The 24,724-nt window shown below is 41.8% G+C and overlaps 27 non-coding genes and 2 pseudogenes across 27 annotated transcripts; all 29 read right to left on the bottom strand.

The window, feature by feature from the left end:
* Positions 1 to 25: 25 nt before the first annotated feature.
* LOC142186744 (U2 spliceosomal RNA) lies at positions 26 to 216 on the bottom strand. The gene has a single exon (XR_012712292.1). It is a non-coding gene; the product is annotated as a U2 spliceosomal RNA (small nuclear RNA).
* A 613-nt stretch (positions 217 to 829) lies between these two features.
* On the bottom strand, positions 830 to 1,020 carry LOC142186743 (U2 spliceosomal RNA). Its single transcript, XR_012712291.1, has one exon. It is a non-coding gene; the product is annotated as a U2 spliceosomal RNA (small nuclear RNA).
* A 613-nt stretch (positions 1,021 to 1,633) lies between these two features.
* Positions 1,634 to 1,824, bottom strand: LOC142186741 (U2 spliceosomal RNA). The gene has a single exon (XR_012712289.1). It is a non-coding gene; the product is annotated as a U2 spliceosomal RNA (small nuclear RNA).
* A 613-nt stretch (positions 1,825 to 2,437) lies between these two features.
* On the bottom strand, positions 2,438 to 2,628 carry LOC142186740 (U2 spliceosomal RNA). Its single transcript, XR_012712288.1, has one exon. It is a non-coding gene; the product is annotated as a U2 spliceosomal RNA (small nuclear RNA).
* Positions 2,629 to 3,241: 613 nt separating this feature from the next.
* On the bottom strand, positions 3,242 to 3,432 carry LOC142186738 (U2 spliceosomal RNA). The gene has a single exon (XR_012712287.1). It is a non-coding gene; the product is annotated as a U2 spliceosomal RNA (small nuclear RNA).
* A 613-nt stretch (positions 3,433 to 4,045) lies between these two features.
* LOC142186760 (U2 spliceosomal RNA) lies at positions 4,046 to 4,258 on the bottom strand (annotated as a pseudogene).
* Positions 4,259 to 6,459: 2,201 nt separating this feature from the next.
* LOC142186737 (U2 spliceosomal RNA) lies at positions 6,460 to 6,650 on the bottom strand. Its single transcript, XR_012712286.1, has one exon. It is a non-coding gene; the product is annotated as a U2 spliceosomal RNA (small nuclear RNA).
* A 613-nt stretch (positions 6,651 to 7,263) lies between these two features.
* On the bottom strand, positions 7,264 to 7,454 carry LOC142186736 (U2 spliceosomal RNA). The gene has a single exon (XR_012712285.1). It is a non-coding gene; the product is annotated as a U2 spliceosomal RNA (small nuclear RNA).
* A 613-nt stretch (positions 7,455 to 8,067) lies between these two features.
* On the bottom strand, positions 8,068 to 8,258 carry LOC142186735 (U2 spliceosomal RNA). The gene has a single exon (XR_012712284.1). It is a non-coding gene; the product is annotated as a U2 spliceosomal RNA (small nuclear RNA).
* Positions 8,259 to 8,871: 613 nt separating this feature from the next.
* On the bottom strand, positions 8,872 to 9,062 carry LOC142186734 (U2 spliceosomal RNA). The gene has a single exon (XR_012712283.1). It is a non-coding gene; the product is annotated as a U2 spliceosomal RNA (small nuclear RNA).
* A 613-nt stretch (positions 9,063 to 9,675) lies between these two features.
* Positions 9,676 to 9,866, bottom strand: LOC142186733 (U2 spliceosomal RNA). The gene has a single exon (XR_012712282.1). It is a non-coding gene; the product is annotated as a U2 spliceosomal RNA (small nuclear RNA).
* A 613-nt stretch (positions 9,867 to 10,479) lies between these two features.
* Positions 10,480 to 10,670, bottom strand: LOC142186732 (U2 spliceosomal RNA). The gene has a single exon (XR_012712281.1). It is a non-coding gene; the product is annotated as a U2 spliceosomal RNA (small nuclear RNA).
* A 613-nt stretch (positions 10,671 to 11,283) lies between these two features.
* LOC142186731 (U2 spliceosomal RNA) lies at positions 11,284 to 11,474 on the bottom strand. The gene has a single exon (XR_012712280.1). It is a non-coding gene; the product is annotated as a U2 spliceosomal RNA (small nuclear RNA).
* A 613-nt stretch (positions 11,475 to 12,087) lies between these two features.
* LOC142186729 (U2 spliceosomal RNA) lies at positions 12,088 to 12,278 on the bottom strand. Its single transcript, XR_012712278.1, has one exon. It is a non-coding gene; the product is annotated as a U2 spliceosomal RNA (small nuclear RNA).
* A 613-nt stretch (positions 12,279 to 12,891) lies between these two features.
* On the bottom strand, positions 12,892 to 13,082 carry LOC142186728 (U2 spliceosomal RNA). Its single transcript, XR_012712277.1, has one exon. It is a non-coding gene; the product is annotated as a U2 spliceosomal RNA (small nuclear RNA).
* A 613-nt stretch (positions 13,083 to 13,695) lies between these two features.
* Positions 13,696 to 13,886, bottom strand: LOC142186727 (U2 spliceosomal RNA). Its single transcript, XR_012712276.1, has one exon. It is a non-coding gene; the product is annotated as a U2 spliceosomal RNA (small nuclear RNA).
* Positions 13,887 to 14,499: 613 nt separating this feature from the next.
* Positions 14,500 to 14,690, bottom strand: LOC142186726 (U2 spliceosomal RNA). The gene has a single exon (XR_012712275.1). It is a non-coding gene; the product is annotated as a U2 spliceosomal RNA (small nuclear RNA).
* Positions 14,691 to 15,303: 613 nt separating this feature from the next.
* LOC142186725 (U2 spliceosomal RNA) lies at positions 15,304 to 15,494 on the bottom strand. Its single transcript, XR_012712274.1, has one exon. It is a non-coding gene; the product is annotated as a U2 spliceosomal RNA (small nuclear RNA).
* A 613-nt stretch (positions 15,495 to 16,107) lies between these two features.
* On the bottom strand, positions 16,108 to 16,298 carry LOC142186724 (U2 spliceosomal RNA). The gene has a single exon (XR_012712273.1). It is a non-coding gene; the product is annotated as a U2 spliceosomal RNA (small nuclear RNA).
* Positions 16,299 to 16,911: 613 nt separating this feature from the next.
* On the bottom strand, positions 16,912 to 17,102 carry LOC142186721 (U2 spliceosomal RNA). Its single transcript, XR_012712272.1, has one exon. It is a non-coding gene; the product is annotated as a U2 spliceosomal RNA (small nuclear RNA).
* Positions 17,103 to 17,715: 613 nt separating this feature from the next.
* On the bottom strand, positions 17,716 to 17,906 carry LOC142186720 (U2 spliceosomal RNA). Its single transcript, XR_012712271.1, has one exon. It is a non-coding gene; the product is annotated as a U2 spliceosomal RNA (small nuclear RNA).
* A 613-nt stretch (positions 17,907 to 18,519) lies between these two features.
* On the bottom strand, positions 18,520 to 18,710 carry LOC142186719 (U2 spliceosomal RNA). Its single transcript, XR_012712270.1, has one exon. It is a non-coding gene; the product is annotated as a U2 spliceosomal RNA (small nuclear RNA).
* A 613-nt stretch (positions 18,711 to 19,323) lies between these two features.
* LOC142186718 (U2 spliceosomal RNA) lies at positions 19,324 to 19,514 on the bottom strand. The gene has a single exon (XR_012712269.1). It is a non-coding gene; the product is annotated as a U2 spliceosomal RNA (small nuclear RNA).
* A 613-nt stretch (positions 19,515 to 20,127) lies between these two features.
* Positions 20,128 to 20,318, bottom strand: LOC142186761 (U2 spliceosomal RNA). The gene has a single exon (XR_012712307.1). It is a non-coding gene; the product is annotated as a U2 spliceosomal RNA (small nuclear RNA).
* A 613-nt stretch (positions 20,319 to 20,931) lies between these two features.
* Positions 20,932 to 21,122, bottom strand: LOC142186753 (U2 spliceosomal RNA). The gene has a single exon (XR_012712301.1). It is a non-coding gene; the product is annotated as a U2 spliceosomal RNA (small nuclear RNA).
* A 613-nt stretch (positions 21,123 to 21,735) lies between these two features.
* Positions 21,736 to 21,926, bottom strand: LOC142186742 (U2 spliceosomal RNA). The gene has a single exon (XR_012712290.1). It is a non-coding gene; the product is annotated as a U2 spliceosomal RNA (small nuclear RNA).
* A 613-nt stretch (positions 21,927 to 22,539) lies between these two features.
* LOC142186730 (U2 spliceosomal RNA) lies at positions 22,540 to 22,730 on the bottom strand. The gene has a single exon (XR_012712279.1). It is a non-coding gene; the product is annotated as a U2 spliceosomal RNA (small nuclear RNA).
* Positions 22,731 to 23,343: 613 nt separating this feature from the next.
* Positions 23,344 to 23,534, bottom strand: LOC142186717 (U2 spliceosomal RNA). The gene has a single exon (XR_012712268.1). It is a non-coding gene; the product is annotated as a U2 spliceosomal RNA (small nuclear RNA).
* A 613-nt stretch (positions 23,535 to 24,147) lies between these two features.
* On the bottom strand, positions 24,148 to 24,353 carry LOC142186759 (U2 spliceosomal RNA; annotated as a pseudogene).
* Positions 24,354 to 24,724: the final 371 nt, after the last annotated feature.

Raw genomic sequence — 24,724 nt, 5'->3', positions numbered from 1 at the left:
GTCTCTTTCTTTCAACTGAATTGGAAAGGGGTGCACCGATCCTGGAAGTAATGCAATACCAGGTCAATGCGTGGAGTGGACAGAGCAAGCTCCGATTCCAGCTCCCTGTTCTAAAAATCCATTTAATATATGGTCCCCAGATAGGGGACGTATCAGATATTAAACTGATAAGAACAGATACTACACTTGATCTTAGCCAGAAGGCCGAGAAGCGATGGCAAGCGCTCGGCACCTGTTCTGGCGCCCTTCCGTGTTCACTGTGCACCGCTCAAGGTGTGCACCATGCTGCTGCAGCCCTATTTTGTTTTTTTTTTTGTTTTTTTTTCCTTTCCCTTAATGAAGTAGAAATCAATTAGCTTGTGCAGGTTTTCCCTACCTGCCACCAAAAGTGAAAAAAAAGAAAAGAAAAACTTTTGTGCAAGGCAAAGTGACATGTGCAAATGTTATCTTGTGACGCCAGCGGATTTTGCCGAATTTTGCGAATCTGCATAAACCACTCCCACCGTTTGACCACACCCATTCAAGTGTCCGGTCAAGTGCAAGTTCAGAAATAAATTTATGCCCAAAAATTTTAAAAGAATTCAATGCATTTAAAATTGAATAAAATGGCAGCAAATCAGACACTTTGCAGCAGTAATGTCATTTGCAATCAATCAATCAATCAATCAATCAATCAAAGAAAATAATTAATGAAGTACCTTTCAGGTAGAGTCAGTCACAGCATCAGGCCACGTCCAACTGTCAATTTTCTCTTTGCTAGCTTGCCAGGTGCAGCAATCTTCTCTGTTGGTCGGTCAGTCCTCTGTCTCTTTCTTTCAACTGAATTGGAAAGGGGTGCACCGATCCTGGAAGTAATGCAATACCAGGTCAATGCGTGGAGTGGACAGAGCAAGCTCCGATTCCAGCTCCCTGTTCTAAAAATCCATTTAATATATGGTCCCCAGATAGGGGACGTATCAGATATTAAACTGATAAGAACAGATACTACACTTGATCTTAGCCAGAAGGCCGAGAAGCGATGGCAAGCGCTCGGCACCTGTTCTGGCGCCCTTCCGTGTTCACTGTGCACCGCTCAAGGTGTGCACCATGCTGCTGCAGCCCTATTTTGTTTTTTTTTTTGTTTTTTTTTCCTTTCCCTTAATGAAGTAGAAATCAATTAGCTTGTGCAGGTTTTCCCTACCTGCCACCAAAAGTGAAAAAAAAGAAAAGAAAAACTTTTGTGCAAGGCAAAGTGACATGTGCAAATGTTATCTTGTGACGCCAGCGGATTTTGCCGAATTTTGCGAATCTGCATAAACCACTCCCACCGTTTGACCACACCCATTCAAGTGTCCGGTCAAGTGCAAGTTCAGAAATAAATTTATGCCCAAAAATTTTAAAAGAATTCAATGCATTTAAAATTGAATAAAATGGCAGCAAATCAGACACTTTGCAGCAGTAATGTCATTTGCAATCAATCAATCAATCAATCAATCAATCAAAGAAAATAATTAATGAAGTACCTTTCAGGTAGAGTCAGTCACAGCATCAGGCCACGTCCAACTGTCAATTTTCTCTTTGCTAGCTTGCCAGGTGCAGCAATCTTCTCTGTTGGTCGGTCAGTCCTCTGTCTCTTTCTTTCAACTGAATTGGAAAGGGGTGCACCGATCCTGGAAGTAATGCAATACCAGGTCAATGCGTGGAGTGGACAGAGCAAGCTCCGATTCCAGCTCCCTGTTCTAAAAATCCATTTAATATATGGTCCCCAGATAGGGGACGTATCAGATATTAAACTGATAAGAACAGATACTACACTTGATCTTAGCCAGAAGGCCGAGAAGCGATGGCAAGCGCTCGGCACCTGTTCTGGCGCCCTTCCGTGTTCACTGTGCACCGCTCAAGGTGTGCACCATGCTGCTGCAGCCCTATTTTGTTTTTTTTTTTGTTTTTTTTTCCTTTCCCTTAATGAAGTAGAAATCAATTAGCTTGTGCAGGTTTTCCCTACCTGCCACCAAAAGTGAAAAAAAAGAAAAGAAAAACTTTTGTGCAAGGCAAAGTGACATGTGCAAATGTTATCTTGTGACGCCAGCGGATTTTGCCGAATTTTGCGAATCTGCATAAACCACTCCCACCGTTTGACCACACCCATTCAAGTGTCCGGTCAAGTGCAAGTTCAGAAATAAATTTATGCCCAAAAATTTTAAAAGAATTCAATGCATTTAAAATTGAATAAAATGGCAGCAAATCAGACACTTTGCAGCAGTAATGTCATTTGCAATCAATCAATCAATCAATCAATCAATCAAAGAAAATAATTAATGAAGTACCTTTCAGGTAGAGTCAGTCACAGCATCAGGCCACGTCCAACTGTCAATTTTCTCTTTGCTAGCTTGCCAGGTGCAGCAATCTTCTCTGTTGGTCGGTCAGTCCTCTGTCTCTTTCTTTCAACTGAATTGGAAAGGGGTGCACCGATCCTGGAAGTAATGCAATACCAGGTCAATGCGTGGAGTGGACAGAGCAAGCTCCGATTCCAGCTCCCTGTTCTAAAAATCCATTTAATATATGGTCCCCAGATAGGGGACGTATCAGATATTAAACTGATAAGAACAGATACTACACTTGATCTTAGCCAGAAGGCCGAGAAGCGATGGCAAGCGCTCGGCACCTGTTCTGGCGCCCTTCCGTGTTCACTGTGCACCGCTCAAGGTGTGCACCATGCTGCTGCAGCCCTATTTTGTTTTTTTTTTTGTTTTTTTTTCCTTTCCCTTAATGAAGTAGAAATCAATTAGCTTGTGCAGGTTTTCCCTACCTGCCACCAAAAGTGAAAAAAAAGAAAAGAAAAACTTTTGTGCAAGGCAAAGTGACATGTGCAAATGTTATCTTGTGACGCCAGCGGATTTTGCCGAATTTTGCGAATCTGCATAAACCACTCCCACCGTTTGACCACACCCATTCAAGTGTCCGGTCAAGTGCAAGTTCAGAAATAAATTTATGCCCAAAAATTTTAAAAGAATTCAATGCATTTAAAATTGAATAAAATGGCAGCAAATCAGACACTTTGCAGCAGTAATGTCATTTGCAATCAATCAATCAATCAATCAATCAATCAAAGAAAATAATTAATGAAGTACCTTTCAGGTAGAGTCAGTCACAGCATCAGGCCACGTCCAACTGTCAATTTTCTCTTTGCTAGCTTGCCAGGTGCAGCAATCTTCTCTGTTGGTCGGTCAGTCCTCTGTCTCTTTCTTTCAACTGAATTGGAAAGGGGTGCACCGATCCTGGAAGTAATGCAATACCAGGTCAATGCGTGGAGTGGACAGAGCAAGCTCCGATTCCAGCTCCCTGTTCTAAAAATCCATTTAATATATGGTCCCCAGATAGGGGACGTATCAGATATTAAACTGATAAGAACAGATACTACACTTGATCTTAGCCAGAAGGCCGAGAAGCGATGGCAAGCGCTCGGCACCTGTTCTGGCGCCCTTCCGTGTTCACTGTGCACCGCTCAAGGTGTGCACCATGCTGCTGCAGCCCTATTTTGTTTTTTTTTTTGTTTTTTTTTCCTTTCCCTTAATGAAGTAGAAATCAATTAGCTTGTGCAGGTTTTCCCTACCTGCCACCAAAAGTGAAAAAAAAGAAAAGAAAAACTTTTGTGCAAGGCAAAGTGACATGTGCAAATGTTATCTTGTGACGCCAGCGGATTTTGCCGAATTTTGCGAATCTGCATAAACCACTCCCACCGTTTGACCACACCCATTCAAGTGTCCGGTCAAGTGCAAGTTCAGAAATAAATTTATGCCCAAAAATTTTAAAAGAATTCAATGCATTTAAAATTGAATAAAATGGCAGCAAATCAGACACTTTGCAGCAGTAATGTCATTTGCAATCAATCAATCAATCAATCAATCAATCAAAGAAAATAATTAATGAAGTACCTTTCAGGTAGAGTCAGTCACAGCATCAGGCCACGTCCAACTGTCAATTTTCTCTTTGCTAGCTTGCCAGGTGCAGCAATCTTCTCTGTTGGTCGGTCAGTCCTCTGTCTCTTTCTTTCAACTGAATTGGAAAGGGGTGCACCGATCCTGGAAGTAATGCAATACCAGGTCAATGCGTGGAGTGGACAGAGCAAGCTCCGATTCCAGCTCCCTGTTCTAAAAATCCATTTAATATATGGTCCCCAGATAGGGGACGTATCAGATATTAAACTGATAAGAACAGATTTTTTTTGATTTACTAGCCACTAAGGGCCATTTTTTATTAAACATAACAAAATAACAATGAAAAAACACTATTTCTCAAATTTCCATATTACTACACATACAACACACATAAGAACAACAACAAAAAACATCTGTATATCTCACAGTTTTTTCCCACAATGTTTAACAGTATTTTACACTTTTGTTTGTTCCTTTTTTTCCATTTCTTTCTCTCTCATTTCTTTTATTTCTTGTATTTTATCATACAGTTCTCTATTTTCCCTATATTTACCATTTTCATACGTTAGGGATATTGGCGCAGGGCATCCTCCCTCCAGGGCCATCATAAATAACACATCCATTTCATCCTCATTTAAAGTACGTTTTTCTAACATATTTCTAACATAAGGATCACCTATGTATTTCTCAAAGAACCTGTAATGACCTTCATGGAATGATTTAACTATTACATACCTACAGTGCCCATAATTACCCATACACTTCTTTAACTTACTTGCTTCTCCTACCCATTTTTTTGTAAGTACCTTCTCTCTAGGCTCCATACAACTAACTTCTCTTTTTTCCCTCACCTTCACCACCCTTATTCTATCTTTCCCTTCTACTGTCATTTCTGCATTACACATAATTGGCTCCTTCTCTAACACTTTTTCTACTACTAGTTCACATTTAAATTCTTGTTCCATACATATCATTTTTTTACATTTTTTATTACCGGGTTCCTGCATCTCATCACGGACAGGAGTTAAATCTGTAAAGGAAGCATCAGAAATAACAGACTCTGAAAAAACACTCCCAGTCTCTATTTTGTCCATGGAATTTCCTTCATCTGGCAACAAAGTCTCTTTTTTTTCCGTTTTCCTGGGGAATTTCCCCTTTAAGTCCTCCCAAAAGGCAAACCCAGTCTTACCATCAAACTGGATTGCTCCGTTAAATAAGTCCATGTCTTTCTCCTCAATCCATACGGAAAAACGTCTTTTACCAGTCCAATAACCAGCTTGGTTCAATAAGTCCTTCTTGAACCTGCACATAGGCACATGAAGTCTCAAAAAGCCCATAATGTCCGCAGCACTCACAAAAGGGTCATCCATAGACACGACCAGCGATTTCCAGCCCCCGTGCAAGGAAGTCAAGCAGCTCACTCGGTCCCTGACTCCAGTGGTCCCGCCTCCGTACCATCCGAGGAAGGCCTCCGAACACAGTTGCTCCGAAGTGAAGGTGACATCGCAAGACCTCTTGGTGGCGTTCCATTGCATGGCCAGGACATCCTCCCTCCGAACCATCAAACGATCCTCCAGTATCCTCACCACCGACATCTCCGACCAGTCATCAGCTCTAGCGGCATCCTTCTTAAGGAAGAACCTCAGGCAGAACTTCTTCCGTCTTAGATCCATTGTAGATCTTTGATCTGTAAATAATCAGACCCTAGGAGTCTCAATAGATTCTCCAGGTGATCGCTTCTCGTTGCCCCGGGACTAAGCCTCAAACCCAATAGCAGCAGGTAGTTCCAGCCAGGCTATAAACCTGACTTTTCCTACCGGGCCGAGTAGAGGGTACCCGGGGCACCTCCGGCTAAGATCCTTGGCAGCACACAAACACTGAGCAGAATGTATGCTACACTTGATCTTAGCCAAAAGGCCGAGAAGCGATGGCAAGCGCTCGGCACCTGTTCTGGCGCCCTTCCGTGTTCACTGTGCACCGCTCAAGGTGTGCACCATGCTGCTGCAGCCCTATTTTGTTTTTTTTTTTGTTTTTTTTTCCTTTCCCTTAATGAAGTAGAAATCAATTAGCTTGTGCAGGTTTTCCCTACCTGCCACCAAAAGTGAAAAAAAAGAAAAGAAAAACTTTTGTGCAAGGCAAAGTGACATGTGCAAATGTTATCTTGTGACGCCAGCGGATTTTGCCGAATTTTGCGAATCTGCATAAACCACTCCCACCGTTTGACCACACCCATTCAAGTGTCCGGTCAAGTGCAAGTTCAGAAATAAATTTATGCCCAAAAATTTTAAAAGAATTCAATGCATTTAAAATTGAATAAAATGGCAGCAAATCAGACACTTTGCAGCAGTAATGTCATTTGCAATCAATCAATCAATCAATCAATCAATCAAAGAAAATAATTAATGAAGTACCTTTCAGGTAGAGTCAGTCACAGCATCAGGCCACGTCCAACTGTCAATTTTCTCTTTGCTAGCTTGCCAGGTGCAGCAATCTTCTCTGTTGGTCGGTCAGTCCTCTGTCTCTTTCTTTCAACTGAATTGGAAAGGGGTGCACCGATCCTGGAAGTAATGCAATACCAGGTCAATGCGTGGAGTGGACAGAGCAAGCTCCGATTCCAGCTCCCTGTTCTAAAAATCCATTTAATATATGGTCCCCAGATAGGGGACGTATCAGATATTAAACTGATAAGAACAGATACTACACTTGATCTTAGCCAGAAGGCCGAGAAGCGATGGCAAGCGCTCGGCACCTGTTCTGGCGCCCTTCCGTGTTCACTGTGCACCGCTCAAGGTGTGCACCATGCTGCTGCAGCCCTATTTTGTTTTTTTTTTTGTTTTTTTTTCCTTTCCCTTAATGAAGTAGAAATCAATTAGCTTGTGCAGGTTTTCCCTACCTGCCACCAAAAGTGAAAAAAAAGAAAAGAAAAACTTTTGTGCAAGGCAAAGTGACATGTGCAAATGTTATCTTGTGACGCCAGCGGATTTTGCCGAATTTTGCGAATCTGCATAAACCACTCCCACCGTTTGACCACACCCATTCAAGTGTCCGGTCAAGTGCAAGTTCAGAAATAAATTTATGCCCAAAAATTTTAAAAGAATTCAATGCATTTAAAATTGAATAAAATGGCAGCAAATCAGACACTTTGCAGCAGTAATGTCATTTGCAATCAATCAATCAATCAATCAATCAATCAAAGAAAATAATTAATGAAGTACCTTTCAGGTAGAGTCAGTCACAGCATCAGGCCACGTCCAACTGTCAATTTTCTCTTTGCTAGCTTGCCAGGTGCAGCAATCTTCTCTGTTGGTCGGTCAGTCCTCTGTCTCTTTCTTTCAACTGAATTGGAAAGGGGTGCACCGATCCTGGAAGTAATGCAATACCAGGTCAATGCGTGGAGTGGACAGAGCAAGCTCCGATTCCAGCTCCCTGTTCTAAAAATCCATTTAATATATGGTCCCCAGATAGGGGACGTATCAGATATTAAACTGATAAGAACAGATACTACACTTGATCTTAGCCAGAAGGCCGAGAAGCGATGGCAAGCGCTCGGCACCTGTTCTGGCGCCCTTCCGTGTTCACTGTGCACCGCTCAAGGTGTGCACCATGCTGCTGCAGCCCTATTTTGTTTTTTTTTTTGTTTTTTTTTCCTTTCCCTTAATGAAGTAGAAATCAATTAGCTTGTGCAGGTTTTCCCTACCTGCCACCAAAAGTGAAAAAAAAGAAAAGAAAAACTTTTGTGCAAGGCAAAGTGACATGTGCAAATGTTATCTTGTGACGCCAGCGGATTTTGCCGAATTTTGCGAATCTGCATAAACCACTCCCACCGTTTGACCACACCCATTCAAGTGTCCGGTCAAGTGCAAGTTCAGAAATAAATTTATGCCCAAAAATTTTAAAAGAATTCAATGCATTTAAAATTGAATAAAATGGCAGCAAATCAGACACTTTGCAGCAGTAATGTCATTTGCAATCAATCAATCAATCAATCAATCAATCAAAGAAAATAATTAATGAAGTACCTTTCAGGTAGAGTCAGTCACAGCATCAGGCCACGTCCAACTGTCAATTTTCTCTTTGCTAGCTTGCCAGGTGCAGCAATCTTCTCTGTTGGTCGGTCAGTCCTCTGTCTCTTTCTTTCAACTGAATTGGAAAGGGGTGCACCGATCCTGGAAGTAATGCAATACCAGGTCAATGCGTGGAGTGGACAGAGCAAGCTCCGATTCCAGCTCCCTGTTCTAAAAATCCATTTAATATATGGTCCCCAGATAGGGGACGTATCAGATATTAAACTGATAAGAACAGATACTACACTTGATCTTAGCCAGAAGGCCGAGAAGCGATGGCAAGCGCTCGGCACCTGTTCTGGCGCCCTTCCGTGTTCACTGTGCACCGCTCAAGGTGTGCACCATGCTGCTGCAGCCCTATTTTGTTTTTTTTTTTGTTTTTTTTTCCTTTCCCTTAATGAAGTAGAAATCAATTAGCTTGTGCAGGTTTTCCCTACCTGCCACCAAAAGTGAAAAAAAAGAAAAGAAAAACTTTTGTGCAAGGCAAAGTGACATGTGCAAATGTTATCTTGTGACGCCAGCGGATTTTGCCGAATTTTGCGAATCTGCATAAACCACTCCCACCGTTTGACCACACCCATTCAAGTGTCCGGTCAAGTGCAAGTTCAGAAATAAATTTATGCCCAAAAATTTTAAAAGAATTCAATGCATTTAAAATTGAATAAAATGGCAGCAAATCAGACACTTTGCAGCAGTAATGTCATTTGCAATCAATCAATCAATCAATCAATCAATCAAAGAAAATAATTAATGAAGTACCTTTCAGGTAGAGTCAGTCACAGCATCAGGCCACGTCCAACTGTCAATTTTCTCTTTGCTAGCTTGCCAGGTGCAGCAATCTTCTCTGTTGGTCGGTCAGTCCTCTGTCTCTTTCTTTCAACTGAATTGGAAAGGGGTGCACCGATCCTGGAAGTAATGCAATACCAGGTCAATGCGTGGAGTGGACAGAGCAAGCTCCGATTCCAGCTCCCTGTTCTAAAAATCCATTTAATATATGGTCCCCAGATAGGGGACGTATCAGATATTAAACTGATAAGAACAGATACTACACTTGATCTTAGCCAGAAGGCCGAGAAGCGATGGCAAGCGCTCGGCACCTGTTCTGGCGCCCTTCCGTGTTCACTGTGCACCGCTCAAGGTGTGCACCATGCTGCTGCAGCCCTATTTTGTTTTTTTTTTTGTTTTTTTTTCCTTTCCCTTAATGAAGTAGAAATCAATTAGCTTGTGCAGGTTTTCCCTACCTGCCACCAAAAGTGAAAAAAAAGAAAAGAAAAACTTTTGTGCAAGGCAAAGTGACATGTGCAAATGTTATCTTGTGACGCCAGCGGATTTTGCCGAATTTTGCGAATCTGCATAAACCACTCCCACCGTTTGACCACACCCATTCAAGTGTCCGGTCAAGTGCAAGTTCAGAAATAAATTTATGCCCAAAAATTTTAAAAGAATTCAATGCATTTAAAATTGAATAAAATGGCAGCAAATCAGACACTTTGCAGCAGTAATGTCATTTGCAATCAATCAATCAATCAATCAATCAATCAAAGAAAATAATTAATGAAGTACCTTTCAGGTAGAGTCAGTCACAGCATCAGGCCACGTCCAACTGTCAATTTTCTCTTTGCTAGCTTGCCAGGTGCAGCAATCTTCTCTGTTGGTCGGTCAGTCCTCTGTCTCTTTCTTTCAACTGAATTGGAAAGGGGTGCACCGATCCTGGAAGTAATGCAATACCAGGTCAATGCGTGGAGTGGACAGAGCAAGCTCCGATTCCAGCTCCCTGTTCTAAAAATCCATTTAATATATGGTCCCCAGATAGGGGACGTATCAGATATTAAACTGATAAGAACAGATACTACACTTGATCTTAGCCAGAAGGCCGAGAAGCGATGGCAAGCGCTCGGCACCTGTTCTGGCGCCCTTCCGTGTTCACTGTGCACCGCTCAAGGTGTGCACCATGCTGCTGCAGCCCTATTTTGTTTTTTTTTTTGTTTTTTTTTCCTTTCCCTTAATGAAGTAGAAATCAATTAGCTTGTGCAGGTTTTCCCTACCTGCCACCAAAAGTGAAAAAAAAGAAAAGAAAAACTTTTGTGCAAGGCAAAGTGACATGTGCAAATGTTATCTTGTGACGCCAGCGGATTTTGCCGAATTTTGCGAATCTGCATAAACCACTCCCACCGTTTGACCACACCCATTCAAGTGTCCGGTCAAGTGCAAGTTCAGAAATAAATTTATGCCCAAAAATTTTAAAAGAATTCAATGCATTTAAAATTGAATAAAATGGCAGCAAATCAGACACTTTGCAGCAGTAATGTCATTTGCAATCAATCAATCAATCAATCAATCAATCAAAGAAAATAATTAATGAAGTACCTTTCAGGTAGAGTCAGTCACAGCATCAGGCCACGTCCAACTGTCAATTTTCTCTTTGCTAGCTTGCCAGGTGCAGCAATCTTCTCTGTTGGTCGGTCAGTCCTCTGTCTCTTTCTTTCAACTGAATTGGAAAGGGGTGCACCGATCCTGGAAGTAATGCAATACCAGGTCAATGCGTGGAGTGGACAGAGCAAGCTCCGATTCCAGCTCCCTGTTCTAAAAATCCATTTAATATATGGTCCCCAGATAGGGGACGTATCAGATATTAAACTGATAAGAACAGATACTACACTTGATCTTAGCCAGAAGGCCGAGAAGCGATGGCAAGCGCTCGGCACCTGTTCTGGCGCCCTTCCGTGTTCACTGTGCACCGCTCAAGGTGTGCACCATGCTGCTGCAGCCCTATTTTGTTTTTTTTTTTGTTTTTTTTTCCTTTCCCTTAATGAAGTAGAAATCAATTAGCTTGTGCAGGTTTTCCCTACCTGCCACCAAAAGTGAAAAAAAAGAAAAGAAAAACTTTTGTGCAAGGCAAAGTGACATGTGCAAATGTTATCTTGTGACGCCAGCGGATTTTGCCGAATTTTGCGAATCTGCATAAACCACTCCCACCGTTTGACCACACCCATTCAAGTGTCCGGTCAAGTGCAAGTTCAGAAATAAATTTATGCCCAAAAATTTTAAAAGAATTCAATGCATTTAAAATTGAATAAAATGGCAGCAAATCAGACACTTTGCAGCAGTAATGTCATTTGCAATCAATCAATCAATCAATCAATCAATCAAAGAAAATAATTAATGAAGTACCTTTCAGGTAGAGTCAGTCACAGCATCAGGCCACGTCCAACTGTCAATTTTCTCTTTGCTAGCTTGCCAGGTGCAGCAATCTTCTCTGTTGGTCGGTCAGTCCTCTGTCTCTTTCTTTCAACTGAATTGGAAAGGGGTGCACCGATCCTGGAAGTAATGCAATACCAGGTCAATGCGTGGAGTGGACAGAGCAAGCTCCGATTCCAGCTCCCTGTTCTAAAAATCCATTTAATATATGGTCCCCAGATAGGGGACGTATCAGATATTAAACTGATAAGAACAGATACTACACTTGATCTTAGCCAGAAGGCCGAGAAGCGATGGCAAGCGCTCGGCACCTGTTCTGGCGCCCTTCCGTGTTCACTGTGCACCGCTCAAGGTGTGCACCATGCTGCTGCAGCCCTATTTTGTTTTTTTTTTTGTTTTTTTTTCCTTTCCCTTAATGAAGTAGAAATCAATTAGCTTGTGCAGGTTTTCCCTACCTGCCACCAAAAGTGAAAAAAAAGAAAAGAAAAACTTTTGTGCAAGGCAAAGTGACATGTGCAAATGTTATCTTGTGACGCCAGCGGATTTTGCCGAATTTTGCGAATCTGCATAAACCACTCCCACCGTTTGACCACACCCATTCAAGTGTCCGGTCAAGTGCAAGTTCAGAAATAAATTTATGCCCAAAAATTTTAAAAGAATTCAATGCATTTAAAATTGAATAAAATGGCAGCAAATCAGACACTTTGCAGCAGTAATGTCATTTGCAATCAATCAATCAATCAATCAATCAATCAAAGAAAATAATTAATGAAGTACCTTTCAGGTAGAGTCAGTCACAGCATCAGGCCACGTCCAACTGTCAATTTTCTCTTTGCTAGCTTGCCAGGTGCAGCAATCTTCTCTGTTGGTCGGTCAGTCCTCTGTCTCTTTCTTTCAACTGAATTGGAAAGGGGTGCACCGATCCTGGAAGTAATGCAATACCAGGTCAATGCGTGGAGTGGACAGAGCAAGCTCCGATTCCAGCTCCCTGTTCTAAAAATCCATTTAATATATGGTCCCCAGATAGGGGACGTATCAGATATTAAACTGATAAGAACAGATACTACACTTGATCTTAGCCAGAAGGCCGAGAAGCGATGGCAAGCGCTCGGCACCTGTTCTGGCGCCCTTCCGTGTTCACTGTGCACCGCTCAAGGTGTGCACCATGCTGCTGCAGCCCTATTTTGTTTTTTTTTTTGTTTTTTTTTCCTTTCCCTTAATGAAGTAGAAATCAATTAGCTTGTGCAGGTTTTCCCTACCTGCCACCAAAAGTGAAAAAAAAGAAAAGAAAAACTTTTGTGCAAGGCAAAGTGACATGTGCAAATGTTATCTTGTGACGCCAGCGGATTTTGCCGAATTTTGCGAATCTGCATAAACCACTCCCACCGTTTGACCACACCCATTCAAGTGTCCGGTCAAGTGCAAGTTCAGAAATAAATTTATGCCCAAAAATTTTAAAAGAATTCAATGCATTTAAAATTGAATAAAATGGCAGCAAATCAGACACTTTGCAGCAGTAATGTCATTTGCAATCAATCAATCAATCAATCAATCAATCAAAGAAAATAATTAATGAAGTACCTTTCAGGTAGAGTCAGTCACAGCATCAGGCCACGTCCAACTGTCAATTTTCTCTTTGCTAGCTTGCCAGGTGCAGCAATCTTCTCTGTTGGTCGGTCAGTCCTCTGTCTCTTTCTTTCAACTGAATTGGAAAGGGGTGCACCGATCCTGGAAGTAATGCAATACCAGGTCAATGCGTGGAGTGGACAGAGCAAGCTCCGATTCCAGCTCCCTGTTCTAAAAATCCATTTAATATATGGTCCCCAGATAGGGGACGTATCAGATATTAAACTGATAAGAACAGATACTACACTTGATCTTAGCCAGAAGGCCGAGAAGCGATGGCAAGCGCTCGGCACCTGTTCTGGCGCCCTTCCGTGTTCACTGTGCACCGCTCAAGGTGTGCACCATGCTGCTGCAGCCCTATTTTGTTTTTTTTTTTGTTTTTTTTTCCTTTCCCTTAATGAAGTAGAAATCAATTAGCTTGTGCAGGTTTTCCCTACCTGCCACCAAAAGTGAAAAAAAAGAAAAGAAAAACTTTTGTGCAAGGCAAAGTGACATGTGCAAATGTTATCTTGTGACGCCAGCGGATTTTGCCGAATTTTGCGAATCTGCATAAACCACTCCCACCGTTTGACCACACCCATTCAAGTGTCCGGTCAAGTGCAAGTTCAGAAATAAATTTATGCCCAAAAATTTTAAAAGAATTCAATGCATTTAAAATTGAATAAAATGGCAGCAAATCAGACACTTTGCAGCAGTAATGTCATTTGCAATCAATCAATCAATCAATCAATCAATCAAAGAAAATAATTAATGAAGTACCTTTCAGGTAGAGTCAGTCACAGCATCAGGCCACGTCCAACTGTCAATTTTCTCTTTGCTAGCTTGCCAGGTGCAGCAATCTTCTCTGTTGGTCGGTCAGTCCTCTGTCTCTTTCTTTCAACTGAATTGGAAAGGGGTGCACCGATCCTGGAAGTAATGCAATACCAGGTCAATGCGTGGAGTGGACAGAGCAAGCTCCGATTCCAGCTCCCTGTTCTAAAAATCCATTTAATATATGGTCCCCAGATAGGGGACGTATCAGATATTAAACTGATAAGAACAGATACTACACTTGATCTTAGCCAGAAGGCCGAGAAGCGATGGCAAGCGCTCGGCACCTGTTCTGGCGCCCTTCCGTGTTCACTGTGCACCGCTCAAGGTGTGCACCATGCTGCTGCAGCCCTATTTTGTTTTTTTTTTTGTTTTTTTTTCCTTTCCCTTAATGAAGTAGAAATCAATTAGCTTGTGCAGGTTTTCCCTACCTGCCACCAAAAGTGAAAAAAAAGAAAAGAAAAACTTTTGTGCAAGGCAAAGTGACATGTGCAAATGTTATCTTGTGACGCCAGCGGATTTTGCCGAATTTTGCGAATCTGCATAAACCACTCCCACCGTTTGACCACACCCATTCAAGTGTCCGGTCAAGTGCAAGTTCAGAAATAAATTTATGCCCAAAAATTTTAAAAGAATTCAATGCATTTAAAATTGAATAAAATGGCAGCAAATCAGACACTTTGCAGCAGTAATGTCATTTGCAATCAATCAATCAATCAATCAATCAATCAAAGAAAATAATTAATGAAGTACCTTTCAGGTAGAGTCAGTCACAGCATCAGGCCACGTCCAACTGTCAATTTTCTCTTTGCTAGCTTGCCAGGTGCAGCAATCTTCTCTGTTGGTCGGTCAGTCCTCTGTCTCTTTCTTTCAACTGAATTGGAAAGGGGTGCACCGATCCTGGAAGTAATGCAATACCAGGTCAATGCGTGGAGTGGACAGAGCAAGCTCCGATTCCAGCTCCCTGTTCTAAAAATCCATTTAATATATGGTCCCCAGATAGGGGACGTATCAGATATTAAACTGATAAGAACAGATACTACACTTGATCTTAGCCAGAAGGCCGAGAAGCGATGGCAAGCGCTCGGCACCTGTTCTGGCGCCCTTCCGTGTTCACTGTGCACCGCTCAAGGTGTGCACCATGCTGCTGCAGCCCTATTTTGTTTTTTTTTTTGTTTTTTTTTCCTTTCCCTTAATGAAGTAGAAATCAATTAGCTTGTGCAGGTTTTCCCTACCTGCCACCAAAAGTGAAAAAAAAGAAAAGAAAAACTTTTGTGCAAGGCAAAGTGACATGTGCAAATGTTATCTTGTGACGCCAGCGGATTTTGCCGAATTTTGCGAATCTGCATAAACCACTCCCACCGTTTGACCACACCCATTCAAGTGTCCGGTCAAGTGCAAGTTCAGAAATAAATTTATGCCCAAAAATTTTAAAAGAATTCAATGCATTTAAAATTGAATAAAATGGCAGCAAATCAGACACTTTGCAGCAGTAATGTCATTTGCAATCAATCAATCAATCAATCAATCAATCAAAGAAAATAATTAATGAAGTACCTTTCAGGTAGAGTCAGTCACAGCATCAGGCCACGTCCAACTGTCAATTTTCTCTTTGCTAGCTTGCCAGGTGCAGCAATCTTCTCTGTTGGTCGGTCAGTCCTCTGTCTCTTTCTTTCAACTGAATTGGAAAGGGGTGCACCGATCCTGGAAGTAATGCAATACCAGGTCAATGCGTGGAGTGGACAGAGCAAGCTCCGATTCCAGCTCCCTGTTCTAAAAATCCATTTAATATATGGTCCCCAGATAGGGGACGTATCAGATATTAAACTGATAAGAACAGATACTACACTTGATCTTAGCCAGAAGGCCGAGAAGCGATGGCAAGCGCTCGGCACCTGTTCTGGCGCCCTTCCGTGTTCACTGTGCACCGCTCAAGGTGTGCACCATGCTGCTGCAGCCCTATTTTGTTTTTTTTTTTGTTTTTTTTTCCTTTCCCTTAATGAAGTAGAAATCAATTAGCTTGTGCAGGTTTTCCCTACCTGCCACCAAAAGTGAAAAAAAAGAAAAGAAAAACTTTTGTGCAAGGCAAAGTGACATGTGCAAATGTTATCTTGTGACGCCAGCGGATTTTGCCGAATTTTGCGAATCTGCATAAACCACTCCCACCGTTTGACCACACCCATTCAAGTGTCCGGTCAAGTGCAAGTTCAGAAATAAATTTATGCCCAAAAATTTTAAAAGAATTCAATGCATTTAAAATTGAATAAAATGGCAGCAAATCAGACACTTTGCAGCAGTAATGTCATTTGCAATCAATCAATCAATCAATCAATCAATCAAAGAAAATAATTAATGAAGTACCTTTCAGGTAGAGTCAGTCACAGCATCAGGCCACGTCCAACTGTCAATTTTCTCTTTGCTAGCTTGCCAGGTGCAGCAATCTTCTCTGTTGGTCGGTCAGTCCTCTGTCTCTTTCTTTCAACTGAATTGGAAAGGGGTGCACCGATCCTGGAAGTAATGCAATACCAGGTCAATGCGTGGAGTGGACAGAGCAAGCTCCGATTCCAGCTCCCTGTTCTAAAAATCCATTTAATATATGGTCCCCAGATAGGGGACGTATCAGATATTAAACTGATAAGAACAGATACTACACTTGATCTTAGCCAGAAGGCCGAGAAGCGATGGCAAGCGCTCGGCACCTGTTCTGGCGCCCTTCCGTGTTCACTGTGCACCGCTCAAGGTGTGCACCATGCTGCTGCAGCCCTATTTTGTTTTTTTTTTTGTTTTTTTTTCCTTTCCCTTAATGAAGTAGAAATCAATTAGCTTGTGCAGGTTTTCCCTACCTGCCACCAAAAGTGAAAAAAAAGAAAAGAAAAACTTTTGTGCAAGGCAAAGTGACATGTGCAAATGTTATCTTGTGACGCCAGCGGATTTTGCCGAATTTTGCGAATCTGCATAAACCACTCCCACCGTTTGACCACACCCATTCAAGTGTCCGGTCAAGTGCAAGTTCAGAAATAAATTTATGCCCAAAAATTTTAAAAGAATTCAATGCATTTAAAATTGAATAAAATGGCAGCAAATCAGACACTTTGCAGCAGTAATGTCATTTGCAATCAATCAATCAATCAATCAATCAATCAAAGAAAATAATTAATGAAGTACCTTTCAGGTAGAGTCAGTCACAGCATCAGGCCACGTCCAACTGTCAATTTTCTCTTTGCTAGCTTGCCAGGTGCAGCAATCTTCTCTGTTGGTCGGTCAGTCCTCTGTCTCTTTCTTTCAACTGAATTGGAAAGGGGTGCACCGATCCTGGAAGTAATGCAATACCAGGTCAATGCGTGGAGTGGACAGAGCAAGCTCCGATTCCAGCTCCCTGTTCTAAAAATCCATTTAATATATGGTCCCCAGATAGGGGACGTATCAGATATTAAACTGATAAGAACAGATACTACACTTGATCTTAGCCAGAAGGCCGAGAAGCGATGGCAAGCGCTCGGCACCTGTTCTGGCGCCCTTCCGTGTTCACTGTGCACCGCTCAAGGTGTGCACCATGCTGCTGCAGCCCTATTTTGTTTTTTTTTTTGTTTTTTTTTCCTTTCCCTTAATGAAGTAGAAATCAATTAGCTTGTGCAGGTTTTCCCTACCTGCCACCAAAAGTGAAAAAAAAGAAAAGAAAAACTTTTGTGCAAGGCAAAGTGACATGTGCAAATGTTATCTTGTGACGCCAGCGGATTTTGCCGAATTTTGCGAATCTGCATAAACCACTCCCACCGTTTGACCACACCCATTCAAGTGTCCGGTCAAGTGCAAGTTCAGAAATAAATTTATGCCCAAAAATTTTAAAAGAATTCAATGCATTTAAAATTGAATAAAATGGCAGCAAATCAGACACTTTGCAGCAGTAATGTCATTTGCAATCAATCAATCAATCAATCAATCAATCAAAGAAAATAATTAATGAAGTACCTTTCAGGTAGAGTCAGTCACAGCATCAGGCCACGTCCAACTGTCAATTTTCTCTTTGCTAGCTTGCCAGGTGCAGCAATCTTCTCTGTTGGTCGGTCAGTCCTCTGTCTCTTTCTTTCAACTGAATTGGAAAGGGGTGCACCGATCCTGGAAGTAATGCAATACCAGGTCAATGCGTGGAGTGGACAGAGCAAGCTCCGATTCCAGCTCCCTGTTCTAAAAATCCATTTAATATATGGTCCCCAGATAGGGGACGTATCAGATATTAAACTGATAAGAACAGATACTACACTTGATCTTAGCCAGAAGGCCGAGAAGCGATGGCAAGCGCTCGGCACCTGTTCTGGCGCCCTTCCGTGTTCACTGTGCACCGCTCAAGGTGTGCACCATGCTGCTGCAGCCCTATTTTGTTTTTTTTTTTGTTTTTTTTTCCTTTCCCTTAATGAAGTAGAAATCAATTAGCTTGTGCAGGTTTTCCCTACCTGCCACCAAAAGTGAAAAAAAAGAAAAGAAAAACTTTTGTGCAAGGCAAAGTGACATGTGCAAATGTTATCTTGTGACGCCAGCGGATTTTGCCGAATTTTGCGAATCTGCATAAACCACTCCCACCGTTTGACCACACCCATTCAAGTGTCCGGTCAAGTGCAAGTTCAGAAATAAATTTATGCCCAAAAATTTTAAAAGAATTCAATGCATTTAAAATTGAATAAAATGGCAGCAAATCAGACACTTTGCAGCAGTAATGTCATTTGCAATCAATCAATCAATCAATCAATCAATCAAAGAAAATAATTAATGAAGTACCTTTCAGGTAGAGTCAGTCACAGCATCAGGCCACGTCCAACTGTCAATTTTCTCTTTGCTAGCTTGCCAGGTGCAGCAATCTTCTCTGTTGGTCGGTCAGTCCTCTGTCTCTTTCTTTCAACTGAATTGGAAAGGGGTGCACCGATCCTGGAAGTAATGCAATACCAGGTCAATGCGTGGAGTGGACAGAGCAAGCTCCGATTCCAGCTCCCTGTTCTAAAAATCCATTTAATATATGGTCCCCAGATAGGGGACGTATCAGATATTAAACTGATAAGAACAGATACTACACTTGATCTTAGCCAGAAGGCCGAGAAGCGATGGCAAGCGCTCGGCACCTGTTCTGGCGCCCTTCCGTGTTCACTGTGCACCGCTCAAGGTGTGCACCATGCTGCTGCAGCCCTATTTTGTTTTTTTTTTTGTTTTTTTTTCCTTTCCCTTAATGAAGTAGAAATCAATTAGCTTGTGCAGGTTTTCCCTACCTGCCACCAAAAGTGAAAAAAAAGAAAAGAAAAACTTTTGTGCAAGGCAAAGTGACATGTGCAAATGTTATCTTGTGACGCCAGCGGATTTTGCCGAATTTTGCGAATCTGCATAAACCACTCCCACCGTTTGACCACACCCATTCAAGTGTCCGGTCAAGTGCAAGTTCAGAAATAAATTTATGCCCAAAAATTTTAAAAGAATTCAATGCATTTAAAATTGAATAAAATGGCAGCAAATCAGACACTTTGCAGCAGTAATGTCATTTGCAATCAATCAATCAATCAATCAATCAATCAAAGAAAATAATTAATGAAGTACCTTTCAGGTAGAGTCAGTCACAGCATCAGGCCACGTCCAACTGTCAATTTTCTCTTTGCTAGCTTGCCAGGTGCAGCAATCTTCTCTGTTGGTCGGTCAGTCCTCTGTCTCTTTCTTTCAACTGAATTGGAAAGGGGTGCACCGATCCTGGAAGTAATGCAATACCAGGTCAATGCGTGGAGTGGACAGAGCAAGCTCCGATTCCAGCTCCCTGTTCTAAAAATCCATTTAATATATGGTCCCCAGATAGGGGACGTATCAGATATTAAACTGATAAGAACAGATACTACACTTGATCTTAGCCAGAAGGCCGAGAAGCGATGGCAAGCGCTCGGCACCTGTTCTGGCGCCCTTCCGTGTTCACTGTGCACCGCTCAAGGTGTGCACCATGCTGCTGCAGCCCTATTTTGTTTTTTTTTTTGTTTTTTTTTCCTTTCCCTTAATGAAGTAGAAATCAATTAGCTTGTGCAGGTTTTCCCTACCTGCCACCAAAAGTGAAAAAAAAGAAAAGAAAAACTTTTGTGCAAGGCAAAGTGACATGTGCAAATGTTATCTTGTGACGCCAGCGGATTTTGCCGAATTTTGCGAATCTGCATAAACCACTCCCACCGTTTGACCACACCCATTCAAGTGTCCGGTCAAGTGCAAGTTCAGAAATAAATTTATGCCCAAAAATTTTAAAAGAATTCAATGCATTTAAAATTGAATAAAATGGCAGCAAATCAGACACTTTGCAGCAGTAATGTCATTTGCAATCAATCAATCAATCAATCAATCAATCAAAGAAAATAATTAATGAAGTACCTTTCAGGTAGAGTCAGTCACAGCATCAGGCCACGTCCAACTGTCAATTTTCTCTTTGCTAGCTTGCCAGGTGCAGCAATCTTCTCTGTTGGTCGGTCAGTCCTCTGTCTCTTTCTTTCAACTGAATTGGAAAGGGGTGCACCGATCCTGGAAGTAATGCAATACCAGGTCAATGCGTGGAGTGGACAGAGCAAGCTCCGATTCCAGCTCCCTGTTCTAAAAATCCATTTAATATATGGTCCCCAGATAGGGGACGTATCAGATATTAAACTGATAAGAACAGATACTACACTTGATCTTAGCCAGAAGGCCGAGAAGCGATGGCAAGCGCTCGGCACCTGTTCTGGCGCCCTTCCGTGTTCACTGTGCACCGCTCAAGGTGTGCACCATGCTGCTGCAGCCCTATTTTGTTTTTTTTTTTGTTTTTTTTTCCTTTCCCTTAATGAAGTAGAAATCAATTAGCTTGTGCAGGTTTTCCCTACCTGCCACCAAAAGTGAAAAAAAAGAAAAGAAAAACTTTTGTGCAAGGCAAAGTGACATGTGCAAATGTTATCTTGTGACGCCAGCGGATTTTGCCGAATTTTGCGAATCTGCATAAACCACTCCCACCGTTTGACCACACCCATTCAAGTGTCCGGTCAAGTGCAAGTTCAGAAATAAATTTATGCCCAAAAATTTTAAAAGAATTCAATGCATTTAAAATTGAATAAAATGGCAGCAAATCAGACACTTTGCAGCAGTAATGTCATTTGCAATCAATCAATCAATCAATCAATCAATCAAAGAAAATAATTAATGAAGTACCTTTCAGGTAGAGTCAGTCACAGCATCAGGCCACGTCCAACTGTCAATTTTCTCTTTGCTAGCTTGCCAGGTGCAGCAATCTTCTCTGTTGGTCGGTCAGTCCTCTGTCTCTTTCTTTCAACTGAATTGGAAAGGGGTGCACCGATCCTGGAAGTAATGCAATACCAGGTCAATGCGTGGAGTGGACAGAGCAAGCTCCGATTCCAGCTCCCTGTTCTAAAAATCCATTTAATATATGGTCCCCAGATAGGGGACGTATCAGATATTAAACTGATAAGAACAGATACTACACTTGATCTTAGCCAGAAGGCCGAGAAGCGATGGCAAGCGCTCGGCACCTGTTCTGGCGCCCTTCCGTGTTCACTGTGCACCGCTCAAGGTGTGCACCATGCTGCTGCAGCCCTATTTTGTTTTTTTTTTTGTTTTTTTTTCCTTTCCCTTAATGAAGTAGAAATCAATTAGCTTGTGCAGGTTTTCCCTACCTGCCACCAAAAGTGAAAAAAAAGAAAAGAAAAACTTTTGTGCAAGGCAAAGTGACATGTGCAAATGTTATCTTGTGACGCCAGCGGATTTTGCCGAATTTTGCGAATCTGCATAAACCACTCCCACCGTTTGACCACACCCATTCAAGTGTCCGGTCAAGTGCAAGTTCAGAAATAAATTTATGCCCAAAAATTTTAAAAGAATTCAATGCATTTAAAATTGAATAAAATGGCAGCAAATCAGACACTTTGCAGCAGTAATGTCATTTGCAATCAATCAATCAATCAATCAATCAATCAAAGAAAATAATTAATGAAGTACCTTTCAGGTAGAGTCAGTCACAGCATCAGGCCACGTCCAACTGTCAATTTTCTCTTTGCTAGCTTGCCAGGTGCAGCAATCTTCTCTGTTGGTCGGTCAGTCCTCTGTCTCTTTCTTTCAACTGAATTGGAAAGGGGTGCACCGATCCTGGAAGTAATGCAATACCAGGTCAATGCGTGGAGTGGACAGAGCAAGCTCCGATTCCAGCTCCCTGTTCTAAAAATCCATTTAATATATGGTCCCCAGATAGGGGACGTATCAGATATTAAACTGATAAGAACAGATACTACACTTGATCTTAGCCAGAAGGCCGAGAAGCGATGGCAAGCGCTCGGCACCTGTTCTGGCGCCCTTCCGTGTTCACTGTGCACCGCTCAAGGTGTGCACCATGCTGCTGCAGCCCTATTTTGTTTTTTTTTTTGTTTTTTTTTCCTTTCCCTTAATGAAGTAGAAATCAATTAGCTTGTGCAGGTTTTCCCTACCTGCCACCAAAAGTGAAAAAAAAGAAAAGAAAAACTTTTGTGCAAGGCAAAGTGACATGTGCAAATGTTATCTTGTGACGCCAGCGGATTTTGCCGAATTTTGCGAATCTGCATAAACCACTCCCACCGTTTGACCACACCCATTCAAGTGTCCGGTCAAGTGCAAGTTCAGAAATAAATTTATGCCCAAAAATTTTAAAAGAATTCAATGCATTTAAAATTGAATAAAATGGCAGCAAATCAGACACTTTGCAGCAGTAATGTCATTTGCAATCAATCAATCAATCAATCAATCAATCAAAGAAAATAATTAATGAAGTACCTTTCAGGTAGAGTCAGTCACAGCATCAGGCCACGTCCAACTGTCAATTTTCTCTTTGCTAGCTTGCCAGGTGCAGCAATCTTCTCTGTTGGTCGGTCAGTCCTCTGTCTCTTTCTTTCAACTGAATTGGAAAGGGGTGCACCGATCCTGGAAGTAATGCAATACCAGGTCAATGCGTGGAGTGGACAGAGCAAGCTCCGATTCCAGCTCCCTGTTCTAAAAATCCATTTAATATATGGTCCCCAGATAGGGGACGTATCAGATATTAAACTGATAAGAACAGATACTACACTTGATCTTAGCCAGAAGGCCGAGAAGCGATGGCAAGCGCTCGGCACCTGTTCTGGCGCCCTTCCGTGTTCACTGTGCACCGCTCAAGGTGTGCACCATGCTGCTGCAGCCCTATTTTGTTTTTTTTTTTGTTTTTTTTTCCTTTCCCTTAATGAAGTAGAAATCAATTAGCTTGTGCAGGTTTTCCCTACCTGCCACCAAAAGTGAAAAAAAAGAAAAGAAAAACTTTTGTGCAAGGCAAAGTGACATGTGCAAATGTTATCTTGTGACGCCAGCGGATTTTGCCGAATTTTGCGAATCTGCATAAACCACTCCCACCGTTTGACCACACCCATTCAAGTGTCCGGTCAAGTGCAAGTTCAGAAATAAATTTATGCCCAAAAATTTTAAAAGAATTCAATGCATTTAAAATTGAATAAAATGGCAGCAAATCAGACACTTTGCAGCAGTAATGTCATTTGCAATCAATCAATCAATCAATCAATCAATCAAAGAAAATAATTAATGAAGTACCTTTCAGGTAGAGTCAGTCACAGCATCAGGCCACGTCCAACTGTCAATTTTCTCTTTGCTAGCTTGCCAGGTGCAGCAATCTTCTCTGTTGGTCGGTCAGTCCTCTGTCTCTTTCTTTCAACTGAATTGGAAAGGGGTGCACCGATCCTGGAAGTAATGCAATACCAGGTCAATGCGTGGAGTGGACAGAGCAAGCTCCGATTCCAGCTCCCTGTTCTAAAAATCCATTTAATATATGGTCCCCAGATAGGGGACGTATCAGATATTAAACTGATAAGAACAGATACTACACTTGATCTTAGCCAGAAGGCCGAGAAGCGATGGCAAGCGCTCGGCACCTGTTCTGGCGCCCTTCCGTGTTCACTGTGCACCGCTCAAGGTGTGCACCATGCTGCTGCAGCCCTATTTTGTTTTTTTTTTTGTTTTTTTTTCCTTTCCCTTAATGAAGTAGAAATCAATTAGCTTGTGCAGGTTTTCCCTACCTGCCACCAAAAGTGAAAAAAAAGAAAAGAAAAACTTTTGTGCAAGGCAAAGTGACATGTGCAAATGTTATCTTGTGACGCCAGCGGATTTTGCCGAATTTTGCGAATCTGCATAAACCACTCCCACCGTTTGACCACACCCATTCAAGTGTCCGGTCAAGTGCAAGTTCAGAAATAAATTTATGCCCAAAAATTTTAAAAGAATTCAATGCATTTAAAATTGAATAAAATGGCAGCAAATCAGACACTTTGCAGCAGTAATGTCATTTGCAATCAATCAATCAATCAATCAATCAATCAAAGAAAATAATTAATGAAGTACCTTTCAGGTAGAGTCAGTCACAGCATCAGGCCACGTCCAACTGTCAATTTTCTCTTTGCTAGCTTGCCAGGTGCAGCAATCTTCTCTGTTGGTCGGTCAGTCCTCTGTCTCTTTCTTTCAACTGAATTGGAAAGGGGTGCACCGATCCTGGAAGTAATGCAATACCAGGTCAATGCGTGGAGTGGACAGAGCAAGCTCCGATTCCAGCTCCCTGTTCTAAAAATCCATTTAATATATGGTCCCCAGATAGGGGACGTATCAGATATTAAACTGATAAGAACAGATTTTTTTGATTTACTAGCCACTAAGGGCCATTTTTATTAAGCAAAAAAGTCAAGTAACATACATTTTTATGATTATTCATGTATACAAATAATCACATAATTTAGCATAAAATAACATAAATATACAAGTTTACACGTCTCAGTCACAGAAATGCATAAAATATCATATCACAGTTCATTAAAAGATTCCGACTCGGTACATAAGTTGGACACATGGTGACGTCAAGTAGCTGTTCTCCACTCCTCATAATGCCATAATTTTATTGCAGGAGCGTTCTGTTTTTTGTCTAAAACATAATATAAATACATTCCACTAAAACACAGATTTAAAACGTCGCGTGTAGTTAAAAGTTCATGTTTAAAGACTAAAATGTTTCTCGCCGCCCAGAGTGCGCCCTTTGCTGTGTTGATGGCCTTCCACGCC

This window comes from Leptodactylus fuscus, unplaced genomic scaffold, assembly GCF_031893055.1.
Source record: "Leptodactylus fuscus isolate aLepFus1 unplaced genomic scaffold, aLepFus1.hap2 HAP2_SCAFFOLD_1145, whole genome shotgun sequence".
Classification (NCBI taxonomy): Eukaryota; Metazoa; Chordata; class Amphibia; order Anura; family Leptodactylidae; genus Leptodactylus; species Leptodactylus fuscus.
The sequence above is the reverse complement of the archived record's forward strand: the minus strand, read 5'-3'. Positions and strand labels throughout refer to the sequence as shown.